The following is a 15,846-nucleotide window of genomic DNA, read 5'->3' as shown; positions in this document are numbered from 1 at the left end:
TTTTGTTTGTTTTTTTTGGATAAAAATTGTAGTTGTACCATTATAAACTTAAAATTTTTTTAAAAAAATTTTGCAAAAAAAAAAAATTGTTGTAAAAACTAATGTTAAAAATTTTTTTTTAATAAAATTTATTTTTTTTATTGTTTAAAACAAGTAACTGTACAGTTTTAATTAAAACATTTTTTTGAATTCCTTTGAGAAACATGAAAAAATTGATTTTTTATGTTTTTTTGCACAAAAATTGTAGTTGTACCATTATAAACTTAAAATTTTTTTAAAAAAAATTTGCAAAAAAAAAAAAAAATTGTTGTAAAAACTAATGTTAAAAATTTTTTTTTAATAAAATTTATTTTTTTTATTGTTTAAAACAAGTAACTGTACAGTTTTAATTAAAAAATTTTTTTGAATTCCTTTGGAAAACATGAAAAAAATGATTTTTTTTTGTTTTTTTGCATAAAAATTGTAGTTGTACCATTATAAACTTAAATTTTTTTTAAAAAAATTTGCAAAAAAAAAAAAAAATTGTTGTAAAAACTAACGTTAAAAATTTTTTTTTAATAAAATTTAATTTTTTTATTGTTTAAAACAAGTAACTGTACAGTTTTAATTCAAACATTTTTTTGAATTCCTTTAAGAAAATGAAAAAATTGATTTTTTTTTGTTATTTTGCATAAAAATTGTAGTTGTACCATTATGAACTTAAATTTTTTTTAAAAAAAAATTGCAAAAAAAAAAAAAATTGTTGTAAAAACTAATGTTAAAAATTTTTTTTTAATAAAATTTAATTTTTTTATTGTTTAAAACAAGTAACTGTACAGTTTTAATTAAAATATTTTTTTGAATTCATTTGAGAAACATGAAAAAATTGATTTTTTTTTGTTTTTTTGCATAAAAATTGTAGTTGCACCATTATAAACTTAAAATTTTTTTAAAAAAAATTTGCAAAAAAAAAAAAATTGTTGTAAAAACTAATATTTAAAGTTTTTTTTTAATAAAATTTAATTTTTTTATTGTTTAAAACAAGTAACTGTACAGTTTTAATTAAAACATTTTTTTGAATTCCTTTGGGAAACATGAAAAAATTGATTTTTTTTGTTTTTTTGCATAAAAATTGTAGTTGTACCATTATAAACTTAAAATTTTTTTTAAAAAAATTTGCAAAAAAAAAAAAATTGTTGTAAAAACTAATGTTAAAAATTTTTTTTTAATAAAATTTAATTTTTTTATTGTTTAAAACAAGTAACTGTACAGTTTTAATTCAAACATTTTTTTGAATTCCTTTAAGAAACATGAAAAAATTGATTTTTTTTTGTTTTTTTGCATAAAAATTGTAGTTGTACCATTATGAACTTAAAATTTTTTTAAAAAAAATTTGCAAAAAAAAAAAAAATTGTTGTAAAAACTAATGTTAAAAATTTTTTTTTAATAAAATTTAATTTTTTTATTGTTTAAAACAAGTAACTGTACAGTTTTAATTAAAACATTTTTTTGAATTCCTTTGAGAAACATGAAAAAATTGATTTTTTTTTTGTTTTTTTGCATAAAAATTGTAGTTGTACCATTATAAACTTAAAATTTTTTTTAAAAAAATTTGCAAAAAAAAAAAAAATTGTTGTAAAAACTAATGTTAAAAATTTTTTTTTAATAAAATTTAATTTTTTTATTGTTTAAAACAAGTAACTGTACAGTTTTAATTAAAACATTTTTTTGAATTCCCTTGGAAAACATGAAAAAATTGATTTTTTTTTGTTTTTTTGCATAAAAATTGTAGTTGTACCATTATAAACTTAAAATTTTTTTAAAAAAAATTTGCAAAAAAAAAAAAAATTGTTGTAAAAACTAATGTTAAAAATTTTTTTTTAATAAAATTTAATTTTTTTATTGTTTAAAACAAGTAACTGTACAGTTTTAATTAAAACATTTTTTTGAATTCCTTTGGGAAACATGAAAAAATTGATTTTTTTTTGTTTTTTAGCATAAAAATTGTAGTTGTACCATTATAAACTTAAAATTTTTTTAAAAAAAATTTGCAAAAAAAAAAAAAATTGTTGTAAAAACTAATGTTAAAAATTTTTTTTTAATAAAATTTAATTTTTTTATTGTTTAAAACAAGTAACTGTACAGTTTTAATTCAAACATTTTTTTGAATTCTTTTAAGAAACATGAAAAAATTGATTTTTTTTGTTTTTTTTGCATAAAAATTGTAGTTGTACCATTATGAACTTAAAATTTTTTTAAAAAAAATTTGCAAAAAAAAAAAAAATTGTTGTAAAAACTAATGTTAAAAATTTTTTTTTAATAAAATTTAATTTTTTTATTGTTTAAAACAAGTAACTGTACAGTTTTAATTAAAACATTTTTTTGAATTCCTTTGGGAAACATGAAAAAATTGATTTTTTTTTGTTTTTTTTGCATAAAAATTGTAGTTGTACCATTATAAACTTAAAAATTTTTTAAAAAAAATTTGCAAAAAAAAAAAAAATTGTTGTAAAAACTAATGTTAAAAATTTTTTTTTAATAAAATTTAATTTTTTTATTGTTTAAAACAAGTAACTGTACAGTTTTAATTAAAACATTTTTTTGAATTCTTTTGAGAAACATGAAAAAATTGTTTTTTTTTTGTTTTTTTTGCATAAAAATTGTAGTTGTACCATTATAAACTTAAATATTTTTAAAAAAAATTTTGCAAAAAAAAAAATTGTTGTAAAAACTAATGTTAAATTTTTTTTTTTAATAAAAATTATTTTTTTTATAGTTTAAAACAAGTAACTGTACAGTTTTAATTAAAACATTTTTTTTGAATTCCTTTGGGAAACATGAAAAAATTGATTTTTTTTTGTTTTTTTTGCATAAAAATTGTAGTTGTACCATTATAAACTTAAAATTTTTTAACAAAAATTTTGCAAAAAAAAAATTGTTGTAAAAACTAATGTTAAAAATTTTTTTTTAATAAAATTTAATTTTTTTATTGTTTAAAACAAGTAACTTTAGTTGTACCATTATGAACTTAAAATTTAAAAAAAAAAAATTTGCAAAAAAAAAAAAAAATTGTTGTAAAAACTAATGTTAAAAATTTTTTTTAATAAAATTTAATTTTTATATTGTTTAAAACAAGTAAGTGTACAGTTTTAATTAAAATATTTTTTTGAATTCCTTTGAGAAACATGAAAAAAATTGATTTTTGTTTGTTTTTTTTGGATAAAAATTGTAGTTGTACCATTATAAACTTAAAATTTTTTTAAAAAAATTTTGCAAAAAAAAAAATTGTTGTAAAAACTAATGTTAAAAATTTTTTTTTAATAAAATTTAATTTTTTTATTGTTTAAAACAAGTAACTGTACAGTTTTAATTAAAACATTTTTTTGAATTCCTTTGAGAAACATGAAAAAATTGATTTTTTATGTTTTTTTGCATAAAAATTGTAGTTGTACCATTATAAACTTAAAATTTTTTTAAAAAAAATTTGCAAAAAAAAAAAAAAATTGTTGTAAAAACTAATGTTAAAAATTTTTTTTTAATAAAATTTAATTTTTTTTTTGTTTAAAACAAGTAACTGTACAGTTTTAATTAAAACATTTTTTTGAATTCCTTTGGGAAACATGAAAAAATTGATTTTTTTTTGTTTTTTTGCATAAAAATTGTAGTTGTACCATTATAAACTTAAAATTTTGTTAAAAAAAATTTGCAAAAAAAAAAAATTGTTGTAAAAACTATTGTTAAAAATTTTTTTTTAATAAAATTTATTTTTTTTATTGTTTAAAACAAGTAACTGTACAGTTTTAATTAAAACATTTTTTTGAATTCCTTTGGAAAACATGAAAAAATTGTTTTTTTTTGTTTTTTTGCATAAAAATTGTAGTTGTACCATTATAAACTTAAAATTTTTTTTAAAAAAATTTGCAAAAAAAAAAAAAATTGTTGTAAAAACTAACGTTAAAAATTTTTTTTTAATAAAATTTAATTTTTTTATTGTTTAAAACAAGTAACTGTACAGTTTTAATTCAAACATTTTTTTGAATTTCTTTAAGAAACATGAAAAAATTGATTTTTTTTTGTTTTTTTGCATAAAAATTGTAGTTGTACCATTATGAACTTAAAATTTTTTTTAAAAAAATTTGCAAAAAAAAAAATTGTTGTAAAAACTAATGTTAAAAATTTTTTTTTAATAAAATTTAATTTTTTTATTGTTTAAAACAAGTAACTGTACAGTTTTAATTCAAACATTTTTTTGAATTCCTTTAAGAAACATGAAAAAATTGATTTTTTTTTGTTTTTTTGCATAAAAATTGTAGTTGTACCATTATGAACTTAAAATTTTTTTAAAAAAAATTTGCAAAAAAAAAAAATTGTTGTAAAAACTAATGTTAAAAATTTTTTTTTAATAAAATTTAATTTTTTTATTGTTTAAAACAAGTAACTGTACAGTTTTAATCAAAACATTTTTTTGAATTCCTTTGGGAAACATGAAAAAATTGATTTTTTTTGTTTTTTTGCATAAAAATTGTAGTTGTACCATTATAAACTTAAAATTTTTTTAAAAAAAATTTGCAAAAAAAAAAAAAAATTGTTGTAAAAACTAATGTTAAAAATTTTTTTTTAATAAAATTTAATTTTTTTATTGTTTAAAACAAGTAACTGTACAGTTTTAATTCAAACATTTTTTTGAATTCCTTTAAGAAACATGAAAAAATTGATTTTTTTTGTTTTTTTTGCATAAAAATTGTAGTTGTACCATTATGAACTTTTAATAAAATTTAATTTTTTTATTGTTTAAAACAAGTAACTGTACAGTTTTAATTAAAACATTTTTTTGAATTCCTTTGGGAAACATGAAAAAATTGATTTTTTTTTGTTTTTTTGCATAAAAATTGTAGTTGTACCATTATGAACTTAAAATTTTTTTTAAAAAAATTTGCAAAAAAAAAAAAAAATTGTTGTAAAAACTAATGTTAAAAATTTTTTTTTAATAAAATTTAATTTTTTTATTGTTTAAAACAAGTAACTGTACAGTTTTAATTAAAACATTTTTTTGAATTCCTTTGGGAAACATGAAAAAATTGATTTTTTTTTGTTTTTTTGCATAAAAATTGTAGTTGTACCATTATGAACTTAAAATTTTTTTAAAAAAAATTTGCAAAAAAAAAAAAATTGTTGTAAAAACTAATGTTAAAAATTTTTTTTTAATAAAATTTAATTTTTTTATTGTTTAAAACAAGTAACTGTACAGTTTTAATTAAAACATTTTTTTGAATTCCTTTGGGAAACATGAAAAAATTGATTTTTTTTGTTTTTTTGCATAAAAATTGTAGTTGTACCATTATAAACTTAAAATTTTTTTAAAAAAAATTTGCAAAAAAAAAAAAAATTGTTGTAAAAACTAATGTTAAAAATTTTTTTTTAATAAAATTTAATTTTTTTATTGTTTAAAACAAGTAACTGTACAGTTTTAATTAAAACATTTTTTTGAATTCCTTTGGGAAACATGAAAAAATTGATTTTTTTTTGTTTTTTTGCATAAAAATTGTAGTTGTACCATTATGAACTTAAAATTTTTTTAAAAAAAATTTGCAAAAAAAAAAAAAATTGTTGTAAACACTAATGTTAAAAATTTTTTTTTAATAAAATTTAATTTTTTTATTGTTTAAAACAAGTAACTGTACAGTTTTAATTCAAACATTTTTTTGAATTCCTTTGGGAAACATGAAAAAATTGATTTTTTTTTGTTTTTTTGCATAAAAATTGTAGTTGTACCATTATAAACTTAAAATTTTTTTAAAAAAAATTTGCAAAAAAAAAAAAAATTGTTGTAAAAACTAATGTTAAAAATTTTTTTTAATAAAATTTAATTTTTTTATTGTTTAAAACAAGTAACTGTACAGTTTTAATTAAAACATTTTTTTGAATTCCTTTGGGAAACATGAAAAAATTGATTTTTTTTTTGTTTTTTTGCATAAAAATTGTAGTTGTACCATTATAAACTTAAAATTTTTTAAAAAAAAATTTGCAAAAAAAAAAAAAAATTGTTGTAAAAACTAATGTTAAAAATTTTTTTTTAATAAAATTTAATTTTTTTATTGTTTAAAACAAGTAACTGTACAGTTTTAATTAAAACATTTTTTTGAATTCCTTTGGGAAACATGAAAAAATTGATTTTTTTTTGTTTTTTTGCATAAAAATTGTAGTTGTACCATTATAAACTTAAAATTTTTTTAAAAAAAATTTGCAAAAAAAAAAAAAAATTGTTGTAAAAACTAATGTTAAAAATTTTTTTTTAATAAAATTTAATTTTTTTATTGTTTAAAACAAGTAACTGTACAGTTTTAATTAAAACATTTTTTTGAATTCCTTTGGGAAACATGAAAAAATTGATTTTTTTTTGTTTTTTTTGCATAAAAATTGTAGTTGTACCATTATAAACTTAAAAATTTTTTAAAAAAAATTTGCAAAAAAAAAAAAAAATTGTTGTAAAAACTAATGTTAAAAATTTTTTTTTAATAAAATTTAATTTTTTTATTGTTTAAAACAAGTAACTGTACAGTTTTAATTAAAACATTTTTTTGAATTCTTTTGAGAAACATGAAAAAATTGTTTTTTTTTGTTTTTTTTGCATAAAAATTGTAGTTGTACCATTATAAACTTAAATATTTTTAAAAAAAATTTTGCAAAAAAAAAAATTGTTGTAAAAACTAATGTTAAATTTTTTTTTTAATAAAAATTATTTTTTTTATTGTTTAAAACAAGTAACTGTACAGTTTTAATTAAAACATTTTTTTTGAATTCCTTTGGGAAACATGAAAAAATTGATTTTTTTTTGTTTTTTTTGCATAAAAATTGTAGTTGTACCATTATAAACTTAAAATTTTTTAACAAAAATTTTGCAAAAAAAAAATTGTTGTAAAAACTAATGTTAAAAATTTTTTTTTAATAAAATTTAATTTTTTTATTGTTTAAAACAAGTAACTTTAGTTGTACCATTATGAACTTAAAATTTAAAAAAAAAAAAATTTGCAAAAAAAAAAAAAATTGTTGTAAAAACTAATGTTAAAAATTTTTTTTTAATAAAATTTAATTTTTATATTGTTTAAAACAAGTAAGTGTATAGTTTTAATTAAAATATTTTTTTGAATTCCTTTGAGAAACATGAAAAAATTGATTTTTGTTTGTTTTTTTTGGATAAAAATTGTAGTTGTACCATTATAAACTTAAAATTTTTTTAAAAAAAATTTGCAAAAAAAAAAAAAATTGTTGTAAAAACTAATGTTAAAAATTTTTTTTTAATAAAATTTAATTTTTTTATTGTTTAAAACAAGTAACTGTACAGTTTTAATTCAAACATTTTTTTGAATTCCTTTAAGAAACATGAAAAAATTGATTTTTTTTGTTTTTTTTGCATAAAAATTGTAGTTGTACCATTATGAACTTTTAATAAAATTTAATTTTTTTATTGTTTAAAACAAGTAACTGTACAGTTTTAATTAAAACATTTTTTTGAATTCCTTTGGGAAACATGAAAAAATTGATTTTTTTTTTGTTTTTTTGCATAAAAATTGTAGTTGTACCATTATAAACTTAAAATTTTTTAAAAAAAATTTTGCAAAAAAAAAAAAAATTGTTGTAAAAACTAATGTTAAAAATTTTTTTTCAATAAAATTTAATTTTTTTATTGTTTAAAACAAGTAACTGTACAGTTTTAATTAAAACATTTTTTTGAATTCCTTTGAGAAACCTGAAAAAATTGATTTTTTTTTGTTTTTTTTGCATAAAAATTGTAGTTGTACCATTATAAACTTAAAAATTTTTTTAAAAAAATTTGCAAAAAAAAAAAAAAATTGTTGTAAAAACTAATGATAAAAAATTTTTTTTAATAAAATTTAATTTTTTTATTGTTTAAAACAAGTAACTGTACAGTTTTAATTAAAACATTTTTTTGAATTCCTTTGGGAAACATGAAAAAATTGATTTTTTTTTGTTTTTTTGCATAAAAATTGTAGTTGTACCATTATGAACTTAAAATTTTTTTAAAAAAAATTTGCAAAAAAAAAAAATTGTTGTAAAAACTAATGTTAAAAATTTTTTTTTAATAAAATTTAATTTTTTTATTGTTTAAAACAAGTAACTGTACAGTTTTAATTAAAACATTTTTTTGAATTCCTTTGGGAAACATGAAAAAATTGATTTTTTTTTGTTTTTTTGCATAAAAATTGTAGTTGTACCATTATAAACTTAAAATTTTTTTAAAAAAAATTTGCAAAAAAAAAAAAAAATTGTTGTAAAAACTAATGTTAAAAATTTTTTTTTAATAAAATTTAATTTTTTTATTGTTTAAAACAAGTAACTGTACAGTTTTAATTAAAACATTTTTTTGAATTCCTTTGGGAAACATGAAAAAATTGATTTTTTTTTGTTTTTTTGCATAAAAATTGTAGTTGTACCATTATGAACTTAAAATTTTTTTAAAAAAAATTTGCAAAAAAAAAAAAAAATTGTTGTAAACACTAATGTTAAAAATTTTTTTTTAATAAAATTTAATTTTTTTATTGTTTAAAACAAGTAACTGTACAGTTTTAATTCAAACATTTTTTTGAATTCCTTTGGGAAACATGAAAAAATTGATTTTTTTTTGTTTTTTTGCATAAAAATTGTAGTTGTACCATTATAAACTTAAAATTTTTTTAAAAAAAATTTGCAAAAAAAAAAAAAAAATTGTTGTAAAAACTAATGTTAAAAATTTTTTTTTAATAAAATTTAATTTTTTTATTGTTTAAAACAAGTAACTGTACAGTTTTAATTAAAACATTTTTTTGAATTCCTTTGGGAAACATGAAAAAATTGATTTTTTTTTGTTTTTTTGCATAAAAATTGTAGTTGTACCATTATAAACTTAAAATTTTTTAAAAAAAAATTTGCAAAAAAAAAAAAAATTGTTGTAAAAACTAATGTTAAAAATTTTTTTTTAATAAAATTTAATTTTTTTATTGTTTAAAACAAGTAACTGTACAGTTTTAATTAAAACATTTTTTTGAATTCCTTTGGGAAACATGAAAAAATTGATTTTTTTTTGTTTTTTTGCATAAAAATTGTAGTTGTACCATTATAAACTTAAAATTTTTTTAAAAAAAATTTGCAAAAAAAAAAAAAATTGTTGTAAAAACTAATGTTAAAAATTTTTTTTTAATAAAATTTAATTTTTTTATTGTTTAAAACAAGTAACTGTACAGTTTTAATTAAAACATTTTTTTGAATTCCTTTGGGAAACATGAAAAAATTGATTTTTTTTTGTTTTTTTTGCATAAAAATTGTAGTTGTACCATTATAAACTTAAAAATTTTTTAAAAAAAATTTGCAAAAAAAAAAAAAATTGTTGTAAAAACTAATGTTAAAAATTTTTTTTTAATAAAATTTAATTTTTTTATTGTTTAAAACAAGTAACTGTACAGTTTTAATTAAAACATTTTTTTGAATTCTTTTGAGAAACATGAAAAAATTGTTTTTTTTTGTTTTTTTTGCATAAAAATTGTAGTTGTACCATTATAAACTTAAATATTTTTAAAAAAAATTTTGTAAAAAAAAAATTGTTGTAAAAACTAATGTTAAATTTTTTTTTTTAATAAAAATTATTTTTTTTATTGTTTAAAACAAGTAACTGTACAGTTTTAATTAAAACATTTTTTTTGAATTCCTTTGGGAAACATGAAAAAATTGATTTTTTTTTGTTTTTTTTGCATAAAAATTGTAGTTGTACCATTATAAACTTAAAATTTTTTAACAAAAATTTTGCAAAAAAAAAATTGTTGTAAAAACTAATGTTAAAAATTTTTTTTTAATAAAATTTAATTTTTTTATTGTTTAAAACAAGTAACTTTAGTTGTACCATTATGAACTTAAAATTTAAAAAAAAAAAAATTTGCAAAAAAAAAAAAAATTGTTGTAAAAACTAATGTTAAAAATTTTTTTTTAATAAAATTTAATTTTTATATTGTTTAAAACAAGTAAGTGTACAGTTTTAATTAAAATATTTTTTTGAATTCCTTTGAGAAACATGAAAAAATTGATTTTTGTTTGTTTTTTTTGGATAAAAATTGTAGTTGTACCATTATAAACTTAAAATTTTTTTAAAAAAATTTTGCAAAAAAAAAAATTGTTGTAAAAACTAATGTTAAAAATTTTTTTTTAATAAAATTTAATTTTTTTATTGTTTAAAACAAGTAACTGTACAGTTTTAATTAAAACATTTTTTTGAATTCCTTTGAGAAACATGAAAAAATTGATTTTTTATGTTTTTTTGCATAAAAATTGTAGTTGTACCATTATAAACTTAAAATTTTTTTAAAAAAAATTTGCAAAAAAAAAAAAATTGTTGTAAAAACTAATGTTAAAAATTTTTTTTTAATAAAATTTAATTTTTTTTTGTTTAAAACAAGTAACTGTACAGTTTTAATTAAAACATTTTTTTGAATTCCTTTGGGAAACATGAAAAAATTGATTTTTTTTGTTTTTTTGCATAAAAATTGTAGTTGTACCATTATAAACTTAAAATTTTGTTAAAAAAAATTTGCAAAAAAAAAATTGTTGTAAAAACTATTGTTAAAAATTTTTTTTTAATAAAATTTATTTTTTTTATTGTTTAAAACAAGTAACTGTACAGTTTTAATTAAAACATTTTTTTGAATTCCTTTGGAAAACATGAAAAAATTGTTTTTTTTTTGTTTTTTTGCATAAAAATTGTAGTTGTACCATTATAAACTTAAAATTTTTTTTAAAAAAATTTGCAAAAAAAAAAAAATTGTTGTAAAAACTAACGTTAAAAATTTTTTTTTAATAAAATTTAACTTTTTTATTGTTTAAAACAAGTAACTGTACAGTTTTAATTCAAACATTTTTTTGAATTTCTTTAAGAAACATGAAAAAATTGATTTTTTTTTGTTTTTTTGCATAAAAATTGTAGTTGTACCATTATGAACTTAAAATTTTTTTTAAAAAAATTTGCAAAAAAAAAAAAATTGTTGTAAAAACTAATGTTAAAAATTTTTTTTTAATAAAATTTAATTTTTTTATTGTTTAAAACAAGTAAATGTACAGTTTTAATTCAAACATTTTTTTGAATTCCTTTAAGAAACATGAAAAAATTGATTTTTTTTTGTTTTTTTGCATAAAAATTGTAGTTGTACCATTATGAACTTAAAATTTTTTTAAAAAAAATTTGCAAAAAAAAAAAAATTGTTGTAAAAACTAATGTTAAAAATTTTTTTTAATAAAATTTAATTTTTTTATTGTTTAAAACAAGTAACTGTACAGTTTTAATCAAAACATTTTTTTGAATTCCTTTGGGAAACATGAAAAAATTGATTTTTTTTTGTTTTTTTGCATAAAAATTGTAGTTGTACCATTATAAACTTAAAATTTTTTTAAAAAAAATTTGCAAAAAAAAAAAAAAATTGTTGTAAAAACTAATGTTAAAAATTTTTTTTTAATAAAATTTAATTTTTTTATTGTTTAAAACAAGTAACTGTACAGTTTTAATTCAAACATTTTTTTGAATTCCTTTAAGAAACATGAAAAAATTGATTTTTTTTGTTTTTTTTTGCATAAAAATTGTAGTTGTACCATTATGAACCTTTAATAAAATTTAATTTTTTTATTGTTTAAAACAAGTAACTGTACAGTTTTAATTAAAACATTTTTTTGAATTCCTTTGGGAAACATGAAAAAATTGATTTTTTTTTGTTTTTTTTGCATAAAAATTGTAGTTGTACCATTATAAACTTAAAATTTTTTAAAAAAAATTTTGCAAAAAAAAAAAAATTGTTGTAAAAACTAATGTTAAAAATTTTTTTTTAATAAAATTTAATTTTTTATTGTTTAAAACAAGTAACTGTACAGTTTTTAATTAAAACATTTTTTTGAATTCCTTTGGGAAACATGAAAAAATTGATTTTTTTTTGTTTTTTTGCATAAAAATTGTAGTTGTACCATTATAAACTTAAAATTTTTTTAAAAAAAATTTGCAAAAAAAAAAAAAATTGTTGTAAAAACTAATGTTAAAAATTTTTTTTTAATAAAATTTAATTTTTTTATTGTTTAAAACAAGTAACTGTACAGTTTTAATTAAAACATTTTTTTGAATTCCTTTGGGAAACATGAAAAAATTGATTTTTTTTTGTTTTTTTGCATAAAAATTGTAGTTGTACCATTATGAACTTAAAATTTTTTAAAAAAAATTTGCAAAAAAAAAAAAAATTGTTGTAAAAACTAATGTTAAAAATTTTTTTTAATAAAATTTAATTTTTTTATTGTTTAAAACAAGTAACTGTACAGTTTTAATTCAAACATTTTTTTGAATTCCTTTGGGAAACATGAAAAAATTGATTTTTTTTGTTTTTTTGCATAAAAATTGTAGTTGTACCATTATAAACTTAAAATTTTTTTTAAAAAAATTTGCAAAAAAAAAAAAAAATTGTTGTAAAAACTAATGTTAAAAATTTTTTTTTAATAAAATTTAATTTTTTTATTGTTTAAAACAAGTAACTGTACAGTTTTAATTAAAACATTTTTTTGAATTCCTTTGGGAAACATGAAAAAATTGATTTTTTTTTGTTTTTTTGCATAAAAATTGTAGTTGTACCATTATAAACTTAAATTTTTTTAAAAAAAAATTTGCAAAAAAAAAAAAAAATTGTTGTAAAAACTAATGTTAAAATTTTTTTTTAATAAAATTTAATTTTTTATTGTTTAAAACAAGTAACTGTACAGTTTTAATTAAAACATTTTTTTGAATTCCTTTGGGAAACATGAAAAAATTGATTTTTTTTTGTTTTTTTGCATAAAAATTGTAGTTGTACCATTATAAACTTAAAATTTTTTTAAAAAAAATTTGCAAAAAAAAAAAAATTGTTGTAAAAACTAATGTTAAAAATTTTTTTTTAATAAAATTTAATTTTTTTATTGTTTAAAACAAGTAACTGTACAGTTTTAATTAAAACATTTTTTTGAATTCCTTTGGGAAACATGAAAAAATTGATTTTTTTTTGTTTTTTTGCATAAAAATTCTAGTTGTACCATTATAAACTTAAAATTTTTTTAAAAAAAATTTGCAAAAAAAAAAAAAAATTGTTGTAAAAACTAATGTTAAAAATTTTTTTTTAATAAAATTTAATTTTTTATTGTTTAAAACAAGTAACTGTACAGTTTTAATTAAAACATTTTTTTGAATTCCTTTGGGAAACATGAAAAAATTGATTTTTGTTTGTTTTTTTGCATAAAAATTGTAGTTGTACCATTATAAACTTAAAATTTTTTTAAAATAAATTTGCAAAAAAAAAAAAAAATTGTTGTAAAAACTAATGTTAAAAATTTTTTTTTAATAAAATTTAATTTTTTTATTGTTTAAAACAAGTAACTGTACAGTTTTAATTAAAACATTTTTTTGAATTCCTTTGGGAAACATGAAAAAATTGATTTTTTTTTTGTTTTTTTGCATAAAAATTGTAGTTGTACCATTATAAACTTAAAATTTTTTTAAAAAAAATTTGCAAAAAAAAAAAAAAATTGTTGTAAAAACTAATGTTAAAATTTTTTTTTAATAAAATTTAATTTTTTTATTGTTTAAAACAAGTAACTGTACAGTTTTAATTAAAACATTTTTTGAATTCCTTTGGGAAACATGAAAAAATTGATTTTTTTTTGTTTTTTTTGCATAAAAATTGTAGTTGTACCATTATGAACTTAAAATTTTTTTAAAAAAAATTTGCAAAAAAAAAAAATTGTTGTAAAAACTAATGTTAAAAATTTTTTTTTAATAAAATTTAATTTTTTTATTGTTTAAAACAAGTAACTGTACAGTTTTAATTAAAACATTTTTTTGAATTCCTTTGGGAAACATGAAAAAATTGATTTTTTTTTGTTTTTTTGCATAAAAATTGTAGTTGTACCATTATAAACTTAAAATTTTTTTAAAAAAATTTGCAAAAAAAAAAAAAAATTGTTGTAAAAACTAATGTTAAAAATTTTTTTTTAATAAAATTTAATTTTTTTATTGTTTAAAACAAGTAACTGTACAGTTTTAATTAAAACATTTTTTTGAATTCCTTTGGGAAACATGAAAAATTGATTTTTTTTTGTTTTTTTGCATAAAAATTGTAGTTGTACCATTATGAACTTAAAATTTTTTTAAAAAAAATTTGCAAAAAAAAAAAAAATTGTTGTAAACACTAATGTTAAAAATTTTTTTTTAATAAAATTTAATTTTTTATTGTTTAAAACAAGTAACTGTACAGTTTTAATTCAAACATTTTTTTGAATTCCTTTGGGAAACATGAAAAAATTGATTTTTTTTTGTTTTTTTGCATAAAAATTGTAGTTGTACCATTATAAACTTAAAATTTTTTTAAAAAAAATTTGCAAAAAAAAAAAAATTGTTGTAAAAACTAATGTTAAAAATTTTTTTTTAATAAAATTTAATTTTTTTATTGTTTAAAACAAGTAACTGTACAGTTTTAATTAAAACATTTTTTTGAATTCCTTTAAGAAACATGAAAAAATTGATTTTTTTTGTTTTTTTTGCATAAAAATTGTAGTTGTACCATTATGAACCTTTAATAAAATTTAATTTTTTTATTGTTTAAAACAAGTAACTGTACAGTTTTAATTAAAACATTTTTTTGAATTCCTTTGGGAAACATGAAAAAATTGATTTTTTTTTGTTTTTTTGCATAAAAATTGTAGTTGTACCATTATAAACTTAAAATTTTTTAAAAAAAATTTTGCAAAAAAAAAAAAATTGTTGTAAAAACTAATGTTAAAAATTTTTTTTCAATAAAATTTAATTTTTTTATTGTTTAAAACAAGTAACTGTACAGTTTTAATTAAAACATTTTTTTGAATTCCTTTGGGAAACATGAAAAAATTGATTTTTTTTTGTTTTTTTGCATAAAAATTGTAGTTGTACCATTATAAACTTAAAATTTTTTTAAAAAAAATTTGCAAAAAAAAAAAAAATTGTTGTAAAAACTAATGTTAAAAATTTTTTTTTAATAAAATTTAATTTTTTTATTGTTTAAAACAAGTAACTGTACAGTTTTAATTAAAACATTTTTTTGAATTCCTTTGGGAAACATGAAAAAATTGATTTTTTTTTGTTTTTTTGCATAAAAATTGTAGTTGTACCATTATGAACTTAAAATTTTTTTAAAAAAAATTTGCAAAAAAAAAAAAAATTGTTGTAAACACTAATGTTAAAAATTTTTTTTTAATAAAATTTAATTTTTTTATTGTTTTAAAACAAGTAACTGTACAGTTTTAATTAAAACATTTTTTTGAATTCCTTTGGGAAACATGAAAAAATTGATTTTTTTTGTTTTTTGCATAAAAATTGTAGTTGTACCATTATAAACTTAAAATTTTTTTTAAAAAAATTTGCAAAAAAAAAAAAAAAATTGTTGTAAAAACTAATGTTAAAAATTTTTTTTTAATAAAATTTAATTTTTTTATTGTTTAAAACAAGTAACTGTACAGTTTTAATTAAAACATTTTTTTGAATTCCTTTGGGAAACATGAAAAAATTGATTTTTTTTTTTTTTTTGCATAAAAATTGTAGTTGTACCATTATAAACTTAAATTTTTTTAAAAAAAAATTTGCAAAAAAAAAAAAATTGTTGTAAAACTAATGTTAAAAATTTTTTTTTAATAAAATTTAATTTTTTTATTGTTTAAAACAAGTAACTGTACAGTTTTAATTAAAACATTTTTTTTGAATTCCTTTGGGAAACATGAAAAAATTGATTTTTTTTTGTTTTTTTGCATAAAAATTGTAGTTGTACCATTATAAACTTAAATTTTTTTAAAAAAAAA

The sequence above is a fragment of the Ciona robusta genome, chromosome 7, assembly GCF_009617815.1.
Source record: "Ciona robusta chromosome 7, ASM961781v2".
Classification (NCBI taxonomy): Eukaryota; Metazoa; Chordata; class Ascidiacea; order Phlebobranchia; family Cionidae; genus Ciona; species Ciona robusta.
The sequence above is the reverse complement of the archived record's forward strand: the minus strand, read 5'-3'. Positions refer to the sequence as shown.